We start from the raw sequence: 19634 nt of genomic DNA on the forward strand, positions 1-19634 counted from the left end.
CAGGAAACCGAGACTGGCCCAGGTGAAGGTCAAACACAGGCCTCTCCCATCCAAAAGGAAAGAGGCTCCCCAGTGAGTCAGCCGCTGAGTTATTCAGCAAATGTCACTGGGGAGGGGCTCAGCCATTTTCAAATCTCGAATAAAACTCTTGGCTTAATTAGACTCCAACCAGCCCTGGTGGCCCACCCATGCCTCGGGACGACCACGTGGGCCTCCCCACTTCCATCCTGTGGCCACCCCAGGTCAGGCGTGAGCGCCAGTGAGATGGACACTAGGGGAGGTGTCTGCAGGGCAGGGAGTGCAGGTCTGGTGGTTGGGAGGTCCCATCTGCCCCTGAGGCACCTGTTAAGACTCCGTTCCTCTGCATACAAAATTACAGATCAGTGCCAAGGCTCTGGCTGATTCCGGCACTCTCTTATCCCCTACCGCAGCTGGCATTTCTAAACACAGGCTGAGTGCCCCCAACCCCCCAATTCCAAATATCCCCAAGCCTGAAACATTTCAAGCAGCCACCTGACACTAACAGTTTAAAATCCCACACCTGTCCTCACGTGACAGGTCACCGTCAGAACACACACCAAAGACAGATGGCATTATCTTCCAGCTATGCGTGCAAGGCGTGCAGGAAGCACCAACGGATTTCATGCTTCAACTTCTGTCCATCCCCAAGATATCACGCTACGGAATTGTGAACAGACCAAAATCCAAAATCCGCAACACTTCTGGTCCCCCAGCATCGTGGGTGAGGGGTACTCGGGCGGTCTTGGTGCAGCACCCACACAGTTTCCGGGTCCCAGTGTCCGAAAGCGGCCAACCGCATAAGGGTCTTTCTCATCAGGGCCTCACACGTGCCAGGGGCACCCAATCCAGACACAAGGACTGAGCATCAGGAAACCACTGGGGCCGCTCCCGCTGGGACGTGCCGTGCGGGGACACCACTGGGCAGAGGCAAGTCTGAAAGAATGCATTGGGGCGGGCAGAGAGGAGGCAGCCGGGGGTCACAGCACGCAGCAAAGCACCAGGAGGGAACGGGGGTGGGTGCCCCGCCTCTGGGCCCCACGGCCACGTTCCAAAACCAGTGAGAGCCACGGACGGAGGGAAGCAGCCTGGCCCAGTCAGAGCTGTCAGTCTTCAGGACCTGGCCGAATCTGACAGCTGCGAGCCACCACCCAGCTGTTTTCACAGGCGTGTTTCCCGGTGGCCCGCCCAGGCTGGGGTGAAAAATGTGCTCAGAACACCAGCGCCCAGAGAACAGAAGTGGCTCACGGTCTCCCTGCTCCCCCAGGAGGCAGTAACCCCTGCTCCGTCATCACTGCCCACCCCGCCTCCCGGAACCCATCGCTCCAGCTGAGCCGCAAGCCCCGGCAGACTCTGTGCGGAAGACTTGAGAGAGACGCTGCCCGCTCTGAGCTTCCTGGGGGGATATTCCCAGCATGCTCACGCTGCTTGCTGCCGCTCTCCTCTGACTTTTTAAGATTAAAATGATCAAGTCAGTTGAATCTCACGTATGCCCCCGTCTGAAGCAGGAAGTTCCAGAAGTCACACCGGCGTGGCAGGTGGCATCCTCAGGGGAGACACACACGCACAGGTGTGGCAGCCCACAGCGAACCATCCTCCCCGCCTGTGTGTCCATTGCTGACCTGGCCAGGGCACTTCCCAGCTGTTGAACCGGTGGATCGGTCCAGGTGACCCGAGGCCCCTCCCAGCTCAAACATGTCAGCGTTTTATGATTCAGAAGTGTAAATCATTAGGCCAGGACTTAACATCCGACGATAATCTGAGATCACAGAGTGCTAATGTCACTTTCTTTATGAGTTGTGAAGGGGGCGATTATATCTGCTGAATGAAGAGAAGTCACGCGTCCTACAACAGGATGTCTTTTTGACTTTTTCTTTATATGATTTATTTATTTGAAAGGCAGAGTGACAGAGAGAGGGAGAGACAGAGAGAGGAAGAGACCTTTCATCTGGTTCACTCTCCAAATGGCTGCAAAGATCAGGCCAAACCCAGGAGCCTGCACTCCATCCAGGTCTCCCACGTGGGTGCAGGGGCCCAAGCATGTGGGCCGTCCTCTGCTGCCTGCACCCGCACATCAGCAGGGAGCTGGATCGGAAATGGAGCAGCTGGTGCCTGTATGGGATGCTGGTGTGGCAGGCAGTGGCTTAACCTACCGGGCCACAGCGCCAGCCCATGTGTTTTACTAAATCCAAGCAGATTAACATTTGAATCCAAGGGCGGAGTCCGATTTTCTAAGATGTAACTTGCAAATGTGCCATACTATCTTTAATATCGGTCCTAAAATTACATATATAATATTAAAAATACATATAATGGAACACAATTGTACATATAAGAGAATACTTCAAAAAGTTTATTGGTTATAGAATTAAAAGATGTTTATCTTGCTGTAAAAAAAATTTGAAACCTGGGATGAATGTGTGGGACACCAGCACCCCAAATCGGAGTGCCTGGGTTTGAGTTCTGGCTGTTTCCCACAAGCCCAGCTTCCTGCTGACACACACCCGGGGAGGCAGCAGGCAACCACTCGAGGATTTGGGTTCCTGTCACCCACATGGGAGACCTGGATTAAGTGCCTGGCTCATCCTGGCTGTTGTGGGGATCCAGGGAGAGAACCAGAGGATGGGAGATCGAGAAAGAGAGAAAGAGAGAAAGAGAGAGAGAGAGAGAGAGAGGAGAGAGGAGAGAGTGAGAGAGAGGAGAGAGAGACAGGGAAAATTTTTTTTCTGCCTTTCAAATAAGCAAAATTTTAAACATTTTGAGATCCAGGCATAGTTTTCATAATCTGCATTTTCCATGAGCTTTTTGAAACTTCCTGAAGCGAGGGCACACATGTACACCCTGTTTGTAAACGACGCAGCATCAAAGCAGCTAGCCTGAGGTGCCCACGGCGGGCAGCAGCGGCCCTCTCTCTCTCTGCTGCAGGATCACCCCCTCGCCTTTCCCTTCGGAGAACCTGCTTCCATCTGTGAAACAACGCACGCATGGAAGCCCACATGTACTTAAGCCTCTACCACGTGACTTCCCGTGCACCTGCACCCTGCCACTCCCCCCGCCCCCCAGCCCTCCTCTTGCCCCCACGGTGAGGTCCGACTCTTATTTAAGGTGATCACCACCCCCACCCCCAATCCCACTCTCTGTCTTCCTCTGACTTCTCCCGAACAGATCACCGATCACCACTCTGGCTTCAGGATTCCCTCTGCCAGAAGGAAGGAAACCCAGCTGCACCCAGCCTTACCCCTGCAGGAGGACTGGTGATAATAAAAACCCTCCCTCTCACCCTTGACGCCACGCGACACCCTGCCCAGGCAGGCGCTCTGCTGAGCCTGGTCCCAGTCACCTCATTTATTCTCTCTGGGGGCGATGGTCACTACTTTCAAGACGACAAACGTGAGGCTTCAGCTTCCGGGACTCGTACCCCTCTGCTTCCTAGGGGCTCGGCACACGGCCAGCACCCCGGAGTCCCACAGCAAAGATGCCTTGTCAGGTGGCAAAGGCCAGCAGCCACTGCCTGCCTTCCATCTGCTCCGCCCGGCTTCCTCTACTGGGGGCCCAGGTGGGCTGCTCTTAGATGTTTACTCTCAGAGCCCCTCTTTTCTCAGCCAGAGCTCATGATGACCGGGATCCTGCCTGGCCAGGGCCGTTGTCCCAGTGAGTAATGTCGGACATTGTCCTTGGACAGGCTGTGTGGTGTTGTGCAGAACATCAAAAGCCCAGAGTTCAGATCCTGGCTCCGCCACACGCAGGCACGGGCACAGGCATCAGTCCTGCATCTGCAAACTGGGCAGCAGTGGAGCCCTGACTGCTGCCAGACAGGAAATGCTCCCTTAGAAAACACTCACGCCCCCGTCTCTTAGATAACACACACAGTCCCTCCCAGCCTCCTCTGGGACAAGGAACAGGTGTCAGCGGCCAAGACCATTTGACAGACATGGGGAAATCAAGGCAGAGAGGGACGGGGCAGACCCCAGCCAAGCCCCCTCCCCGAGGCTGTGACAACTGCTTGTATGGGCTGTGCCTGGAGCCACGCAGCTTGCTGCCCATGAAGGGCATCATTTAAGGCTCACGGCGCCCTCCTGTGTGGGGGCTCTGGTTATGCCCCCCTCCCCCCGCCTGCCACCAGGGCTCTGAAAGCTGCAGTGACTTTCCTACCACACAGCTGGGAATGGGCGAGAGCAGGACTGGGTCCACTCATTGCTCACAGATGGGGGACACAGGCAGCCCGGCAGCCCTGGGGGCTCCCAGAGGCTCCAGGGTGTTTGGAGAAGCGTCCATGTTGCACCTGCCAGTCTCATTCCCAGAGCAGCCAAGCCAGGGTGCCCAAGGAGCCCCGGCCCCAGGTCTCTGTATCACCGGGCACAGGGGCTGCCAGGCACGGCCAGGCCCATGCAAAGCACTCGGTCGGCAGGGCTGTTCCCATGGAGACAGAAGACCCAACTCACCCTCAGACAGCCGCCTGCACCTCCAAGCAGAAACCAGTGCCTGGGGTCTCAGCCCCTCCCCTCCGTGCCACCAGCAAATCCTCAGACCCCCAGCAGGGCGAGAGTTCCAGAAATGACCTCCCAGCCCACTTCCCGCTCAGCCACCCCCAGAGGGGCCTCTCTGGCTAAAAACAACGCCGGGGCCAGCAGGCTTGGCACAGCTGTGGCTGCCAGCAGCACAGCGTTGTCCTGCCTGAGGAATGTGCAGACCCACACGTGTTGGCGCGGCTGCTGGCGCACGGCGACAGCAAAGGGAGCAAAGCAGCCGTGGCCACCAGGACGCCCCTCCCACCTCCCCGCTCGCTCGGGAGCCCTGGGGGCTGTTGGCTGCCCCAGCTGCGCGGGAGGCCAAGGCCAGGCCCTTCCCGAGGGCCGGGCTCTGCTGTGGCTGTGCCGCTCTGGGCAAAGCAGTCCCCATCTCTGTTTCGGTTTCTTCTCCTCGTGGTGGATGCAGAGGGCAGTGACTGGCGACATGCCCCTTTCCTGTCCTCACTCAACACATCTGGGGACCCTACCGTGCCCCCTCCCAAAAGGCAGGAGGCGGGGACCCCTTCAGAGACTAAGGAGGAGCCCAGGACACGGGAAAGTTCCCTGGGCCAGGGCCGCCCAGAGTAACAGGGCTCATTATCGCCACACCTCGGGCTGGAGCCCCCTGGCTTCCAGTCCCAAAGCAGAGGCCAGCTGAGCCACATGGGCCACTACTCCCGGGTGACCACGCGGCCACATCCCCGGGTCTCCTGTTTGGAGTCACACAGTAAGACCCCAGAGGAAGTCAACACCCCCCACCCCCGAGGCTCCCCCAGCCCTGCGAGCCAGCTCCTAGAGACGTGGCAGTGAGGCTCAGAGGCCAGCGCTCGCCCGGGGCTGCACAGCCCGGGGTGTGGGAAGAAACCGGGACCCCCTCGACGCCGCGGTGCCACCAGCGACTTCACCGCCCGTGCGCTGCCGAGCAGGGGTGACAGGGTCCACTCGCCCAGGGGACAGCTGGCAGACCCACCGCCCAGGCTTCCAGGGCTTTTCCTCCGGACCGGAACCTCCAGGGGCAGAGGGAAGCCTGGGACTTTGGCGGCCCCCAAGGAGCGGCGGGTTTTAAACTGAAAGAAGCGCTCGCCCGCAGCTGTCACGCCGGCCCTGGCCCTGCGCGCGCGCGCGCACACACACGCGCCTCCCCGGCTCCCCTTGACTTTCGGGGACCGCGACCCCTACGCCGGGCTCCAGCAGGGCGCGGAGTGAGGCCCGACCCCGCCGCCCCTGGCCCGGCTCGGCCTCCCCACGCCACTTACCCGGCCCGGAGCGAGCAGGAGCGCGGCGCCGCGGGCAGCTGGGGCCGAGCCGCCCGCCCTCGTCCCTGCGTCCCGGGCGGCTCCGGGGCGGGGCCGGGCCGGGGCGGGGCCCGGACACCCGCGGCCGCTCCCGCCCCGCCGGGACCCGCCTGAGGCCCGCGGGATGGCGAGGCGCCCGGCAGAAGCCCGCGGCTCCCGCGCGAGGGCCGGGGGCCCGGGGACGCGGCGCACGCAGGCTCCGCAGGGGCTCATCCTCTGGGGTGGCGCGCAGCCGCCTCTGCCTCCGGGAAAGTTGGGTCTGGGGCGGGGGAGGGGGAGAGGCCGGCAGCTCCAGCCATCCGGAGCCCAGGTGAGGCGTGAAATGCGGGAAGGAAGTGACCTCCGCAGCCGGCCCGATGGGCGGGGGCGAACTCCCCGTGCGCCCCTCCCACCCCAGGTCCCCAGAGCCGCAGGGAATAGGAATCCCACCCTCAATGGGAGCCTCGGGCAACCCCCAGGCCCAAGAATGTGCGTCCCCGCGCCCTCCCCCAGCTCTCCAGACACCTCCCCGCCCGCTCAGGGCCCGCAGCCCTTTAACCTGGCCTCTGAGGGCAGAAGCCTAACCTGCCCCGGGCCTTTACACCTGCACTTGCCCTGGGCAGGGCTTCCTCCCACACCTCCCGTGGGGCTCCTCCTGCGGGCCGGAGGCCTTGTTGCCTGTCTCTCTGCACCTCTGGGCCCAGGTCTCAGGGCCACTGGCCTGGCCGGCCCCTGCTCTCTTTTTTCCCAGTGACTGTGTCTCTGAATGATTGGTTCTGTCTCCTGGATGGGGGTGAGCTGCTAAGGAGGACAACGCTCCTCCAGCCTGCAGGCTTAGGGACAAGAACAGGAGACTCTGGAGAGAGGTGACTGCCCCAACCCACTGCTTCCAGGGGGTGTTTCCTCCTGGGTCTCGTAGCAGGTCTGGCCAGAGTTTGTTGACTAAACCAGTGTAAAAGTCAGTGTCCTAAGAGACTGACTTGTGAAACAGGACCGTGTTGTAGTGTGTGTGTGCGTGTGATTGAAGGACAGGGTAGAGGACGTAGCCAAAACCCACACACGAGGAGCACTGGGGCAGACCTAGCTTAATCAGAGTGGCAGCCACGCCCCCTAGGTGAGAGCGCGGGCAGCCAATCAGGGCTGTTCTCTGGGACACTGGAGACGAGGATAAAGGGCCTCGCCCACCGTCGCATTTGGCAGGACCCAAGTGTCCTGGCCCAGGTCCCACCACCAGCCTGACAGCATCGGAGAGGTCGCCGCGCGCCGTGGGGCCCCAGCTCAGCCGGCACTTTGGATGCAGGTGGTGATTAGCCGTCATTAGAGAGCCATGCCTGGATGACGCTCTCTACTTTACAGGTGGCTTTCAGGTGTGTCTCCTTATTAAGTCTCTTCAGAGCTCCTTGGGGTGTTAGGAAAGGTTTAATGAGTGTGTCTTGTGAGGGAGACAAAGGCACAAAGAGGTCGGGTGATTTGCACAGGGGCGGGGCGGTGGGGCCCGTGCTGCCCGGAGGGTGGAGCCGCGGACTGCTGGAGTGAACACCCCGCACGGACCCATGGCGAGGGGCGACTGACGGCTGGCAGCAGGACCCTGGCGCCCAACTGCCCCCATGAGAGACTTTCAGCTGGTTCCTCACGCCTGGTTTCCTCTTCTGTTAGATGAATCTAATGATAGGAACTTGGCTCGTGTGGTTTCGTGAGCTCCCGGCGTACGTGGCTGTTCTCCGGTGGCCTGGTGGAGGGTGGTCACCATGGTTTCTGGCACCCAGCAATACGGGCTTTCAGCACCTACTATGTGCTAGTGCCTGGGACTACGGAGGAGAGTGAGGCACAGACTACCACCTCCCAGGAGGCCACGGTACAGGGGTCCTGTGTCCGGGACAGGGTAGCGCAGGGCAGAGATGACCTGCCCCCTCCCCCCCGCTGCCACAGCACGGACCCCAAGCTCAGAACAGCGGAGAGACTCAAATCCCAGGCCCAGCGTTGCTGCTTACTATTGGCGTGAACCTTGGCAGGCTGTGTGACCTTCCCAAACATGACTTATCTCACCTGTTAGATGGGAATAGCAAGATCACGGGAGAAAATATTTGACAAACCGCGAGACCCCGAGCAGATATTAGTAGATGCTGTAGATTAGTAATCTTTGGCTGCATGGACTTTTCACAAACTTCCCATCCAAACCACGACCTTGTGCTTGTGTGACGACAGTTGGAGTCCTAAGGAGAAAGGGCTGAGCAGGCAGCGCGGGAGGACGGGGCACTTGAGGCGCTAGGGATGCTTCAGCGTCCTTAGCTGCGAAGGGCGGGCGGGCGGGCAAGCGAGAACTGGGCCAGGGGAGAGCCCCTCTCGTTCCTGGAATCGAGCACAGGAAGCCCCGCCCAAGCCCCCCTTTCAGAAGCAGAGAGGGAACCACAGCAGGGCTCTGCACCGATGCCGCGTTCACTCGGAAATTCTGACTCACTTGGCAGCGGGGCTGTTTGCGAGTGCACAAAACGACTCCCCGAGAAGCAGCGTTTTTACGGCCTTTTCCCCAGGACGCCTCCCCACCTCCACGGGGGGGCGGGGGGAGCAGGGCCCGGCTACCGAGCCAGGGGAAACACTGCCCTGCGCCTTGTGCACTTGGCTCGCCCGCGGCGACAGCTGCCCGGCGCGGTGTCTTCAGCCAGCTGGAACCTTTGTCTTGCTTTCACAGAGTCCCTCGTTGTATGAACGGGTAAACTGAGGCGAGGGGATGTGGAGGAGGGCTCTGCCCAGGGTGCCAGGGTTCCCACTTCTGCATCTCCACCCTGGGTTCCCGTGGTGCTGAGTTGTGTAAGTGCTGTTGGCTAAACAGAGAGCAAGCTCGCGCTGGGGTGCCAGTTTCCGCGGTGCTTGGCGTCAGCGTGGGCAGCCGGTTCTCGCCCCAGCTCTCCGCCCCTTCGTCTTGCTGTGTTTTCTGCTTGCCAGTCCTCCAAGTGACTGCCTCTCTCTCCCACTCGGGTCCACATGTGTTTCCGGGGTGGGTGGCTAACTCTCTGGTTTGCCCGCTTCTCTGGCTTGGTGGCCTCCCGTGGGGCAGCTGCCAGCCCACAGTGAGCTGTCTCAGCCCTGAGCCTGGGGACTGGAGCCTGTAGGATATTCCTTGTGTGTGTTTCACTATGCTGCTTTTATAAGATAAAACGTAGAGGGTGTGGGGAACCCAGGACCGACGCCTCGGACCACTGTCCTAGCCCTCGCGGGCACTGCTTACTGGCTCTGTGACTCTGGGTCACTCCTAAATCTGTCCAACGAGACAAATGGAAAAGGTCATCTCTACGTTGTTCCTCCAACTTTAAAATCATGAGGATCTTGGCAATATTAGATAAGAGCATCATTTAATACAACTAAACAGTCATCATAACACTCTAGGAAATAAGTACTATCATTAGCAAAAATGTTAAAGTACAATTGACAAACTTTTTTTAAAATTATTTTTGGGGGCTGTTGTGGGGTAGTAGATTAAGCCACAGCCTGCAGCGCCAGCATCCCATATGGACACCGGTTCGAGTCCCAGCTGCTCCAATTCCCATCCAGCTCCCTGCTAATACGCCTGGGAAAGCAGCAGAAGGTAGCCCAAGTGCTTGGGCCCTGCACCCACGTGGGAGACCCGGGTGAAGCTCGTGGCTCCTGGCTTTGGCCTGGCCCAGCCCTGGCCGTTGTGGCCACTTGAGGAGGGGACCAGCAGATGGAAGATCCAGAAGCGGGAGGGAGTGAAGACTCAAGTGGGGGGGTGGGGGTGGGAGAAGCCCTGGTTAAGGGAGTGAGCTGTGCCTTAAGGACGGAGGACTCTAATTAGATTTGCCATTTATGTTGGTCTTTTATTTCCTTTCTAAATTTTATTTGTACTAACGGCTTCCAATGTGGAAAACACTGCTCTTAGCCTTTCCTACTTCCTCCCGTCACCCTCATTACCACCAGACAAGGTGGCCACCGTCACCTACCCATGTGCCCAGGAGGGAAAGGAGGATGACAACTCAGCCATTGTCACACAGCCATCACGTGACTCATCGAGAGCTCAAACCCCACCGTCTGGCCCTGGCACCCAGCGTCCTAACTCCTCCAGCTCTGTGTGGCTGGTGGCAATAGTGGAAGTCAGGATTAAATCCCGGCCGGCGCCGCGGCTCACTAGGCTAATCCTCCACCTGTGGCGCCGGCACACCGGGTTCTAGTCCCAGTTGGGGCACTGGATTCTGTCCCGGTTGCCCCTTTTCCTGTCCAGCTCTCTGCTGTGGCCCGGGAGTGCAGTGGAGGATGGCCCAAGTGCTTGGGCCCTGTACCCGCATGGGAGACCAGGAGAAGCACCTGGCTCCTGGCTTCAGATCAGCGTGGTGCACCAGCCACAACGCATCAGCCATAGTAGCCATTTGGGAGGTGAACCAACGGAAAAAGGAAGACCTTTCTCTCTCTCTCTCTCTCTCTCTCACTAACTCTTCCTGTAAAATAAATAAATAAATAAAATAAAAAAGGATTAAATCCTAGTCTCTTTCTTAGGTTATGTTTCCCCACAGAGCTCTGTTGAACTCAGGATGTTAGTGAGTTTTTTCTGGGTCAAGGTCATGGATGAAATGCTAAAACACCTTGTAGCAGCGTTTGCAGCAGGAGAGACTGTGTGTGTGTGTGTGTGTGTGTGATGTGCCTGCTGCCACAGGGGGCGCTCACCCTGGGGGGCTGTCCCTGTGTGTGTGCACACAGCAGGACTGAAGCCTCCAGCTATGTTGATATCTGCATTTGCAGCAAGGAAAACAGCAGAATTTCCAGCTCTGTACCACGGGACGCGCGGGGCCGGTTGTGCCCGTTTCAGAGATAAATGTGGTTTTGTATTCTCTGAATTGCCGCATCCCCGCTCGGCTACTTCCTGGGCTGTGAGCGCTCAGCGGGGGCGAGGTGCCCTTCCAGCGCCATTCTTCAGGATCCAGCAACAGCCTACTGTGGGTTGGCTTGCAGCCCGTTTGTTTTTGTTTTGAAATCTGAAATGCAGCTTTCATAATGTCTGTTTCCAGCCCTGGGGTGGTTGGCAGAGCAAGGCTCCCTGGATCAAAGCCTGCTGGTGGGGCGTCTCTCTGGGCTCTGGCGTCTCTGGGCTCAGCGTGTCCCCGCCTCTCGCCTCCACATCCGGCAAATGGGTCCACGCCTGCTCCGTCTTCCCTATGGAGCCGTCATGGGGATCCCGTAGAGTAGGAGGGAGCGAGCGAGCGATCGAGCGATCGAGCTGCACCCGTGAGGTGTAGTGGCTGCAGATGACCTTGGCAGAGCTCAGGACAGAGGCCACGCCAGGACATGGCTGCAGGTGAGCACGGCACAGAGGGAGGGAGGAGCAGGCAGCCTTTGCCTTTTGTGCTCCCTGGAGACATGGCTTTTGAACTCTGCCGGTGTGCTTGCTGGGGGGGGGGGGGGGGGGGCGTGGCCGCTCTGGACACGTGATGCCATTAGACGCTGTGTGCTAGGCAGAATTCCCCGGGGGAAGCTGGCTGACAGGCAGGGGCATGGCTGTGGTATAAGCCTCAGGGCAGCGGAACCCAGAGGGGCATCATCCCGTCCCAGATGAGCGGGCGTTCAGTCTTTGGGGAAGTCCACACTTATCCCAGTAAGGGACCTGTAAATGCCAAGTGGGTTCCCGCGTCTGTGAGAACGGGAGGGAGGGAGGGGGCGCGAGGCAGCTCTCCTGCCTGCTGGTTCACTCCCCTAATGCCCTCCACAGCCAGGACCTTGGCACTCCGTCCAGGTCTCCCTTGTGGGCTGTCACGTGGCTCCGCCGTTGAGTCCAAAGGCCCGCCCCTTGGTGGGGATTCTTTCGGGCAAGGACACTTCCCTAACAGACGCTGGCTTTGCTGCCGGGGCCCAGCTCCACACAACCTAGCAAGCAGCTGGCTCCAATAACGCGCGGGGAAAACGGCTTTCAGCTGCAGTGCGGGAGCACCGGCCCGAGGCTGCGAGGGGCTTGAGTCCTGAGAGCCGCCCCAAGGCCCTGACAGGCGCCCTGAGCAGACAGAAGGACCCCAGGGGTGGGGGTGGGGGTGGGGTGGGGGAGGGGCACGCACATCCTGGCATCTCAGAGGTCTCTGCCAGCTCCAGGCCCGTGGGACCGGTTCTCGCCTTCGGAGCTCCTGGTTGTCTCACCGTGCAGAGGCGGCGTGTTTGTGTCACGGGTGAATTTGGCCAACTGGCGGGACGCTGTCTGCGCAGGTCACAGATGGCAGTGACTGCGGACGACAGAGGCTCGCACGCAGCAGGCACTGGACAACTGGACAAACCCCCGGCCCAGCTCTTTCCTGTCCCGGAGCCCCCAGGAGGCTTGAAGAGCGCAGTCAGGGAACGCTGCCCGCTTCAGCCAGCTGCAGCCCGCAGCCCTGGCAGCCTCGCCGCTGCCTCTCTGCGGCTCTGATGGGGTTCCCCTTCCTCCCCCTCTTCATCCTCCCTGGGCCCTGCCCTCCCTGACTATGGATGCTCCCAGGGTTTCTCCCCTGCCCTCCTGTCGCTCTCCTGGGGTCTGGACCGATCCAGACCCCAGGCAACAATCAGGACCCTGGTCCTGGGATCTTAGAGACATCACCGGAAGGCCCAGATGTCCCTCAGAACCTGGGGAATCCGAATGCCCAGAAGTGACCCAGGGCCTTGCCTCGGCAGCCCTCCTTCCTCCCCGGTAGTCCCCTGGTGACAGGCCCAAGCCCCTCCCTGCACTCAGCCCTCCCTGAGGGCTGCCCGGCCCCCCTCCGAGGGGTGCCCACGTGCCCTTCCCTCTCCAGTCCTGCCGCAGTCTCCGCACTGGCCTGCCTCCCACCCCAGCTCCCCCGTCCTGCCCCGTCATCTCTCTGGAGCGCTGCAGCCTGCACGCCTTCTGGAACCTTCTGTCATCCAGGAGTGCTCAAGCTCCCCGCCCCTTGTGGGACTGAGTGGCTCCTACCCTGTGTCCATCACAAGGCCGTGAGGTCCTTGGGATGAGGGAGGGGTTCCTCCTGCTCCACCTGGCCCCTGCTTGGCACACAGCTTGTGGTGTCTGCGGTCCACGGGACGAGTTTCACACAGTTCGGGATTTGCTGAGTCCCAGTCCTGGGTGCTTTACCGTGTTACGTGGTCTTTATTCCAGAATTATGTATTAGGCATACGCTGGTGCCAGAAACAGAGCTAAGACACCTGGCCACAGAATGAAACCCGGGCAGGGCCTGGGACAGTGGCTAAGGGTGCCATCGGGGATGTCCATGCCCCACACGACGGTGCCTGCTTCTGGTCCAGCTTCCTGCTAATGCACACTCTGGGAGACAGCAGCAATGGCTCAAGTGTTTGGGTCCCTGCCACCCACATGGGAGACCTGGATGGAGTCCCAGGCTCCTGGCTTCAGTGTGGCCCAGCCCTGGTTGCTGTAGGCATTTGGGGAGTGAGCCGGTGGATTTAAGATTTTTTTTTTTTAAAGATTTTTATTTTATTTATTTGAAAGACAGAGTTACAGAAAGAGGTGGAGACAGAGAGAGGTCTTCCACCTGCTGGTTCCCTACCCAGTTGGCTGCAATGGCCGGAGCTGCGCCTATCTGAAGCCAGGAGCCAGGAGCTTCTTCTGGGTCTCCCATGACTGCAGGGGCCCAAGGACTTGGGCCATCTTCCACTGCTTTCCCAGGCCACAGCAGAAAACTGCATTAGAAGTGGAGCAGCCAGGACTTGAACTGGCGTCCATATGGGATGCCAGCACTTCAGGCAAGGGCTTTAACCCGCTGCGCCACAGCACCAGCCCCAAAGGTTGTCTTTCAAATAAAGAAGAAGAAACAAACCCCTTATCTGGCATAATGGATGAAGGCTTCCTCTGAAGTCTAATTTTTTTTTAACATAACCCCTTTAAACTGTGGGTGTGTGCAGTTTTCATTCTAGTCCTGAACACACTGCACGGTTCCAGGACTTCTTACCCAGCGCGTGTGGAAGTTATGCTCCTCAGGGGGCCCGCAAGCCTGAACATCCTTCTGCAAAATGGGACCACAGACTCCAGATCTCGGAATATCTGCGTGCGTAAGCGCGATAGCTTAGGGACAGGACCCAAGACTACGCCTAATACATGTATGTTTCATACCCACCTCACAAGACAACATGGAGGTCATGTGGGGCAGTACTTCCAACGTGCCAGTTTTGCCCGTGTCCACCACGTGAGGCCAGCTGTGGAATTTCCGACTTGCAGCGCCATGTGGGTGATTTGGGGGCTTCCGGGTTTTGGATGCAGGACAGCGCCGCATGGAGGCTGCTTGCCTGTCTTATCTGCGCCCAGAGTGCCGCTGCTTGCAAAGAGGAAGCCCCAGAATTTCTGGTTCTTATTTTTTCATCTCTCGCTGACCAGCCCCGGATTCTCCTGCTTTCAGCGTTAGCCTTTTAAACGCACTGCTTCTAATCTGTTGCGGCCTTGCTATGGAAAACCCCAGGGAACCGCCCTAAGATAGTGGGCTGGGCGCAGCTCTGAGCACGCGGGGACTCATTCCCAGATAGTGCGGGTGATCACAGGAGGGCCCCAGGGCTCCGGAGGAGCAAGGACTAGCGCCCCCTGCCTGCCTGGCTGGGGAAGGCAGAGACTCGTTTACAGAAAGGCCCACGTGCTTCTCTGAGAGCAGAAATGACGGAAATGCCAAGTATAGGAGCAGTGAGAGGGTGGCACGGGCCCTGCCCCCACGCAGCCCCAGGGATGCAGCCGCACGGCTGGAGGGAAACGAGGTGCAGGGCCCCCACTGTGCTGGCTGGCACAGAGCCCGTCCGGAGATGGAGGCGGCGTGCGGCACCCTCTCGCTCGGTCACCCAGTCTTCCAAGGGAGGTGCATGCGACAGAGCAGCCCCCCCGCCACTTATTTTAACAGAGCACAACTGACTGACAATGCTATTTTATTAGAACTCTTTAAAACTCTGAACCTTGATAGGCACTTCCTATCTCCCTGGGCTACATTTTCAAAGTAGGAAGCTTAGAATTAACAAATGAGGTTTTGGGCTTTTCCATCATAAAAGGAGAAAAAAATACTTAAAAGTCTTTCCATTTTCTTGCACAAAGACAATGACAGTTAACGTCTCTCCCCATTTCTAACCCGAAGTCCTGGCCCCTTAAGCGGGGTGAAATCCCCTTTCTTTCCAGCTGAGACGTACGTGGCAGCAGTGGGTCCCGTGCTGGCCAGCTTTCATTCTGCAGGCTTGCAATGATCAAGGCTCAGAGTGAAACCTGGCCCATCAGAGCCCAGCCTCGGCCTGCGATCCGCCTGCACAACCACGCAGGCCCCCGGCGTTCTGGATGCAGGTTCGGTGACACACGGAGGCCAGAACCTCCCCCGGCAGGAACACCTTCCTAACTGGCTCCCTGGCTGTCACTCTAGCTGGAATGTAACAGTTTGAGTTACAGAACCCATCTGCTACTACAGAAAGAAACAAACACAAAATTTAAAGTCACTCGTTAAACAGTGGGTAGAGGGAAAGCCAACAATTCTTTCATCGCCTTTAATCAAAAGCTTTTTAATGTAATTTTTGTAATTACCATTTCATATTTTTTTTTTTTTAATTTTAACTTTTCTTAGTTTGAAGCAGAGGGAGATTCTTCTACCCACTGATTCACTCTCCAAATGCCCACAACGCCAAGGGCTGGGCCTGCCCAAAGCTAGGAGCCCAGGAACTTAATCCAGGTCTCCCAGGTGGTAGCAGGGACCACAGTACCACAGCACCTGCTGGCTCCTGGGGCGCACGTCAGCAGGCGTCAGGACTGGAGCCCTGGAACTCCACTATGGGCTGCAGGTGTCCCAAGTGGCACCTGAGCTGCTGTGTGACACTCCCTTGTAAGAGGCAGGACTTGGGCTTCTATCTGTGGAGTAAAGTAAGCTTTAGAAGCCTGAGGACACAGAACACAGGAAGTGAAAAGCTAGGAGGAGACTTTTTAAATTGGATCTTTGCATTGAAGTTGCTGCCATTTTAATTCACAGAGCATAAAAAAGTCACTCTCTGCCCAGAACATCTACAGGCACGGACAGCAGAGGCCACTCAGGTCTTCAATTCTGCAGAGAAACTCAGAGCGAAGCCGACCCCCGGATGTTGTGAGTAAATGCGAGACAGAAGGGAGACCAAGGCGTGAGAGCTGTCACCCGAGGGCTCACGCAGGGTCCCGCGAATTCACGTACGCAAACACTGCTTGAACAAGACGTACAATACACATGCGAAGACACACCTGCACCTCAGAGCAGAGGAACACAGTGCAGGGGAGGCCACCACAAAACACACCCAACACCGGAATAAGGGAAAAGGTTTATTGTCGGGTGGCAGGGAACCCCACAGGCTGGAGGCAGAGGGCAGAGAAAACAGGTCTCATCATAGCTTTGCTGAGGTAGAAGTGGGAGCTGCGAATTCCACCAGGGTGGGGGTGGGGCTGTTGCCGTGATTGGGCCATTTGGTCACCTGACCCCTGGTAGGCCAGGCTGGGCTGGGCCATTTGGTTACCTGACCCCTGGTAGGCCAGGCTGGGTCCTGGAGAGGCCCAGCCCATTGCGCAAGGTGGCGGCTGGGCCAGAGCCCAAGGTGGCACCTGGGGCTCAAGATGGTGCCCCGATAAGACACCACCATCTTACTACCAGTACAGATTTCTGAAAACGTGGCGGCCAGGAAGTGGAAAACAGGAAAGGCCAGAAACCTGGGCAGCAGAGCTCCTGAACAGCTGGTGGTGGTGAGGGCCGCAGCTGGGGCCCGGTCACCTTCCGTGACACCCAGGTGCTGATACTCACCCCATCCCAGGGTGCATTCCAGACTGAGCCACTCGCACCTCTAGCTCCCCACTTCTCTGCATCCCCAGGCACCCTGAGGGCCACGGAGGACAGCACCCTAGGCAGAGCGGTCATGATGTGGGCCACTCCCACGGACAGAGGAGTCCCGGCGAGAGGCTCCACCCAGACAGGGCTCTGCCTGGCTCCTCCCTGGTGTTGGCACGTTGATTCTAGCCTAGCACAGACGCTCCAGAATTACTGGTAACAGCTAAGTGCATCAGAGAAAGGTTCTGGGTTCCAACCCTGCTCAGTGGAATTCTGGGTCCCAGATGCTATCTTAGCTCAGCGATGTCTGGCGGCTCCACCCCAAGTGCAGCCCAGGCTGCCAATTTTCTCTTAAAATGACGCTTTTACAAAGCCAGGCCCTTCCGTGGCACACACTGTGACAGCCCCCCCATCTTCTACAAACGGTCATTGCTGAGCACACAAGGACTCGGCACTGGCCACGCACCCTGGGTGGGCGCCGCGTGCTCGGGCTAAGCTGCCGCTTGGGACGCCCAGCGACTCTGCACTTCCCACCCAGCTTCCTGCTAACGCACGCGGGAGGCAGGAGGCCCGGTACCTGGGCTCCCGGCTGTTGCAGGCGTTTGGGGAGTGAACCAGGGAAGGGAGATCTGCAGCTCCCTCTCTGCTCTCTGCATTTCAAATAAATACATCCCTTAAAAAAAAAAATCCCCGACTCCAGCTCACGTCACTTGGGACTGAGATAGAGGAAGAGGCCATCACATTTCCGAGGTTTGTTCCTTTTTACTCTGAAAGGCTGAGGCAGACCTCCCATCAGCTGGTTCCCTCCCTAAACGCCTGCCATAGCCAGGGCTTGGCCGGCGGAAGCCCAGAGCTCGGAACTCCACCGAGGCCTCCCACGCGGGCAGCAGGCCCTCAAGGGTCTGGCCATCACCGGTTGTCCCCTGGGGCGTGCGGCGGCAGGGAAGCAGATTAGAAGTGCAGTGGGCGGCAGGACCCAGGGACCCCGAGAGCTGAAGCACACAGCGGCCTCCCTCTCTAAGACTCTGATGGCTGCCGCGTCCTGCGAGAGTGGTGTCAGACACACACCAACACCTCGCTGAGCCTGCTGGCTCCACCCCCGTCGGCAAGGCGGGGCGCAGCGCCCGGGCTCCCCTCCATTTGCCCCCCTATCACAGCAGCACAGCCTCCCAAACGCTGCGCCTCCTTTCAATTCTGAAAACACAGGTTTCCTCTCAGTCCTCATCTCCAACGACAGCTGGGTTCCCAGCAGCACAAACATCTGACGACCAGGGAAGACGGCAGGACGCGCCACTCTCCATCCCCGCCGGCCTAGGCCTGGGTCCTCAGAACGCCCCCGTACAAACCCTTCTCCCATGCCCAGGCAACCAGAGAGCGGCCTGACCCACGGTCGGCAAGAACCGAGCCAGGCTTTCAGGGGAAAACTGCCAGCGTTCATTAGACAAGCAAGAGCCACTCGCTGCGACCTCAGCACGAATCAGAGACTCCGGCAGGGACTCGTGGGTCCTCCTGCGAGGCACACCGGACACCGGGCTTCTGCCCTAACCGCGGAGTGCCAAGTTCTGCATCATGTCTGTAGACCACGCCTGCAATCCCCAAATCTGAAAAACAGAAAGAGTCTTCTAAGAACCGCAGCACTCGTGGGCCTCACATGGAATCAGCACGCACCCCCCTATGCAGCAGTGGACACCCAGGGCACCCCCCCCATGCAGCAATGGACACCCAGGAGCCCCCTCAGTGCAGCAGTGGACACCCAGGGCACCCCCCCAGTGCAGCAGTGGACACCCAGGGCACCCCCCAGTGCAGCAGTGGACACCCAGGGCAGCCCCCAGTGCAGCAGTGGACACCCAGGGCACCCCCAATGCAGCAGTGGACACCCAGGGCCCCCCTCAATGCAGCAATGGACACCCAGGAGCCCCCGGAGGTGGACGGCCCACCAGGCTCCAGTCCGCGCCGACAGGTTCCCCGCAAGACCGCCTGGCCGACACGGGCTGCCGCTCTGATTTTAAATGCGAGCACTCCCGTAGCACCCAGACTCGTCACCCTCCACAACTTTCAGTCGTTTGTAGCAGTACTTAGTGTCAGACAGAAACCACTCGGTCTGCCAAACAATATCGCGACTGCAAGGCTTCTCTCACTGTTGGCGGATCGATGATGACACGGCACAGCCATCACCCCCGTGGCAACAGCTGCCAGGAGCTATCGGAGGAAAATTGCACACGGAGCCGCCGGCTCTGGGGCGGCCATGCCTCAGCTTCCTCCGGGCTATGCTGTGTCTGCAAGCCTGGTGCGCGCTGGGGACCTCCGACCCCGCGCGGCGCCCAGGCTGCAGCTGCGGCCTCCTCCCGCCACCCGAGCGCCCACCGCGCTCCGCACCCCGCGCCCGGCACGGCCCAACTGGCTACCTTCTCGGCAAACGCCGCCCGAGCCGGGACCCAAGCGCTCAAGCGGGCTGCAAGGCCAGGGCGCCCCGGCGAGACTGCCTTGCTGTTCCAGCAGCCACCGCACGCCGGCCGCCCGGGCCTCAGCTCCCGCTGGGCGGCGGGGCCCGAGTCTCCGGCCCGGGCTGGCCCAGTTCCTCGGCCGCCGCCCTTCGGCCGCTAGCGAGGGCGGCCACTTATGTGGGAGCGAGGAAGATGCCGGCCGGCGCTACCCCTCTACCTTCCCGGATACCCGCGCCACGCGCCGGCCCGCCGCACTGTCATGGCAACCCACTACGGCCGACACCGGAAGCAGAACCTTCATCTGGACGTGACCCTATCCCAGAGTCCCAGGCGCCGGGCGAAGCCCCGCCCAGCGTCTTTCCCAGTCGTCCCCAGTACCCCAGCTGGTCCCGCCCGTTCTCAGGAGAAAGGACGTCTTCCCCTTCGCTTTGCCTCTGTTGCCGGGCAGCGTGGCCCTAATGGACATCCACGCTCTCCAATCAAGCGGCAAAGAGGTTGCCGACGGCCAATTGTAAGGTAGCAGGATGCTATTCCAGCGTAAGGACCACCTCCCACTTGGCGGAGCTGGACGAGTCACATGATTGGTTGAATCAAGTAATTGCGGGCCAGTATTGCCCAATGACAGAGAGCAGTTCG

At 59.3% G+C, this 19634-nt stretch overlaps 1 protein-coding gene, 3 long non-coding RNA genes and 1 other non-coding gene across 6 annotated transcripts in view; 1 reads left to right on the forward strand and 4 right to left on the reverse strand.

The window, feature by feature from the left end:
- SYNE3 (spectrin repeat containing nuclear envelope family member 3) overlaps positions 1-5982 on the reverse strand; it is an 83600-nt gene extending 77618 nt beyond the window's left edge. Inside the window, exon 1 of the mRNA XM_070065593.2 lies at positions 5783-5982. The gene's annotated coding sequence lies outside the window, so the exon portion shown is untranslated. The remainder of the gene's footprint in view (positions 1-5782) is intronic.
- Positions 5983-7200: 1218 nt separating this feature from the next.
- LOC149120162 (uncharacterized) lies at positions 7201-8163 on the reverse strand. The gene is made up of 2 exons (XR_016226655.1): positions 7847-8163; positions 7201-7529 (listed from the first exon to the last, which is right to left on the reverse strand). It is a non-coding gene; the product is annotated as an uncharacterized LOC149120162 (long non-coding RNA).
- A 2170-nt stretch (positions 8164-10333) lies between these two features.
- On the forward strand, positions 10334-16974 carry LOC127490185 (uncharacterized). Of its 2 annotated transcripts, none has more exons than XR_011385041.2 (2): positions 10334-11102; positions 11999-16974. It is a non-coding gene; the product is annotated as an uncharacterized LOC127490185 (long non-coding RNA). The 2 variants fall into 2 exon arrangements; XR_016226656.1 differs by lacking the exon at positions 10334-11102 and adding an exon at positions 11251-11399.
- Positions 16046-19369, reverse strand: LOC108176053 (uncharacterized). Its single transcript, XR_001792730.4, has 2 exons — positions 18960-19369; positions 16046-18155 (listed from the first exon to the last, which is right to left on the reverse strand). It is a non-coding gene; the product is annotated as an uncharacterized LOC108176053 (long non-coding RNA).
- LOC127490186 (small Cajal body-specific RNA 13) lies at positions 18616-18889 on the reverse strand. The gene has a single exon (XR_007918033.2).
- Positions 19370-19634: the final 265 nt, after the last annotated feature.

The sequence above is a fragment of the Oryctolagus cuniculus genome, chromosome 20, assembly GCF_051225735.1.
Source record: "Oryctolagus cuniculus isolate XC-2025 breed Fujian yellow rabbit chromosome 20, ASM5122573v1, whole genome shotgun sequence".
NCBI classification, from domain to species: domain Eukaryota; kingdom Metazoa; phylum Chordata; class Mammalia; order Lagomorpha; family Leporidae; genus Oryctolagus; species Oryctolagus cuniculus.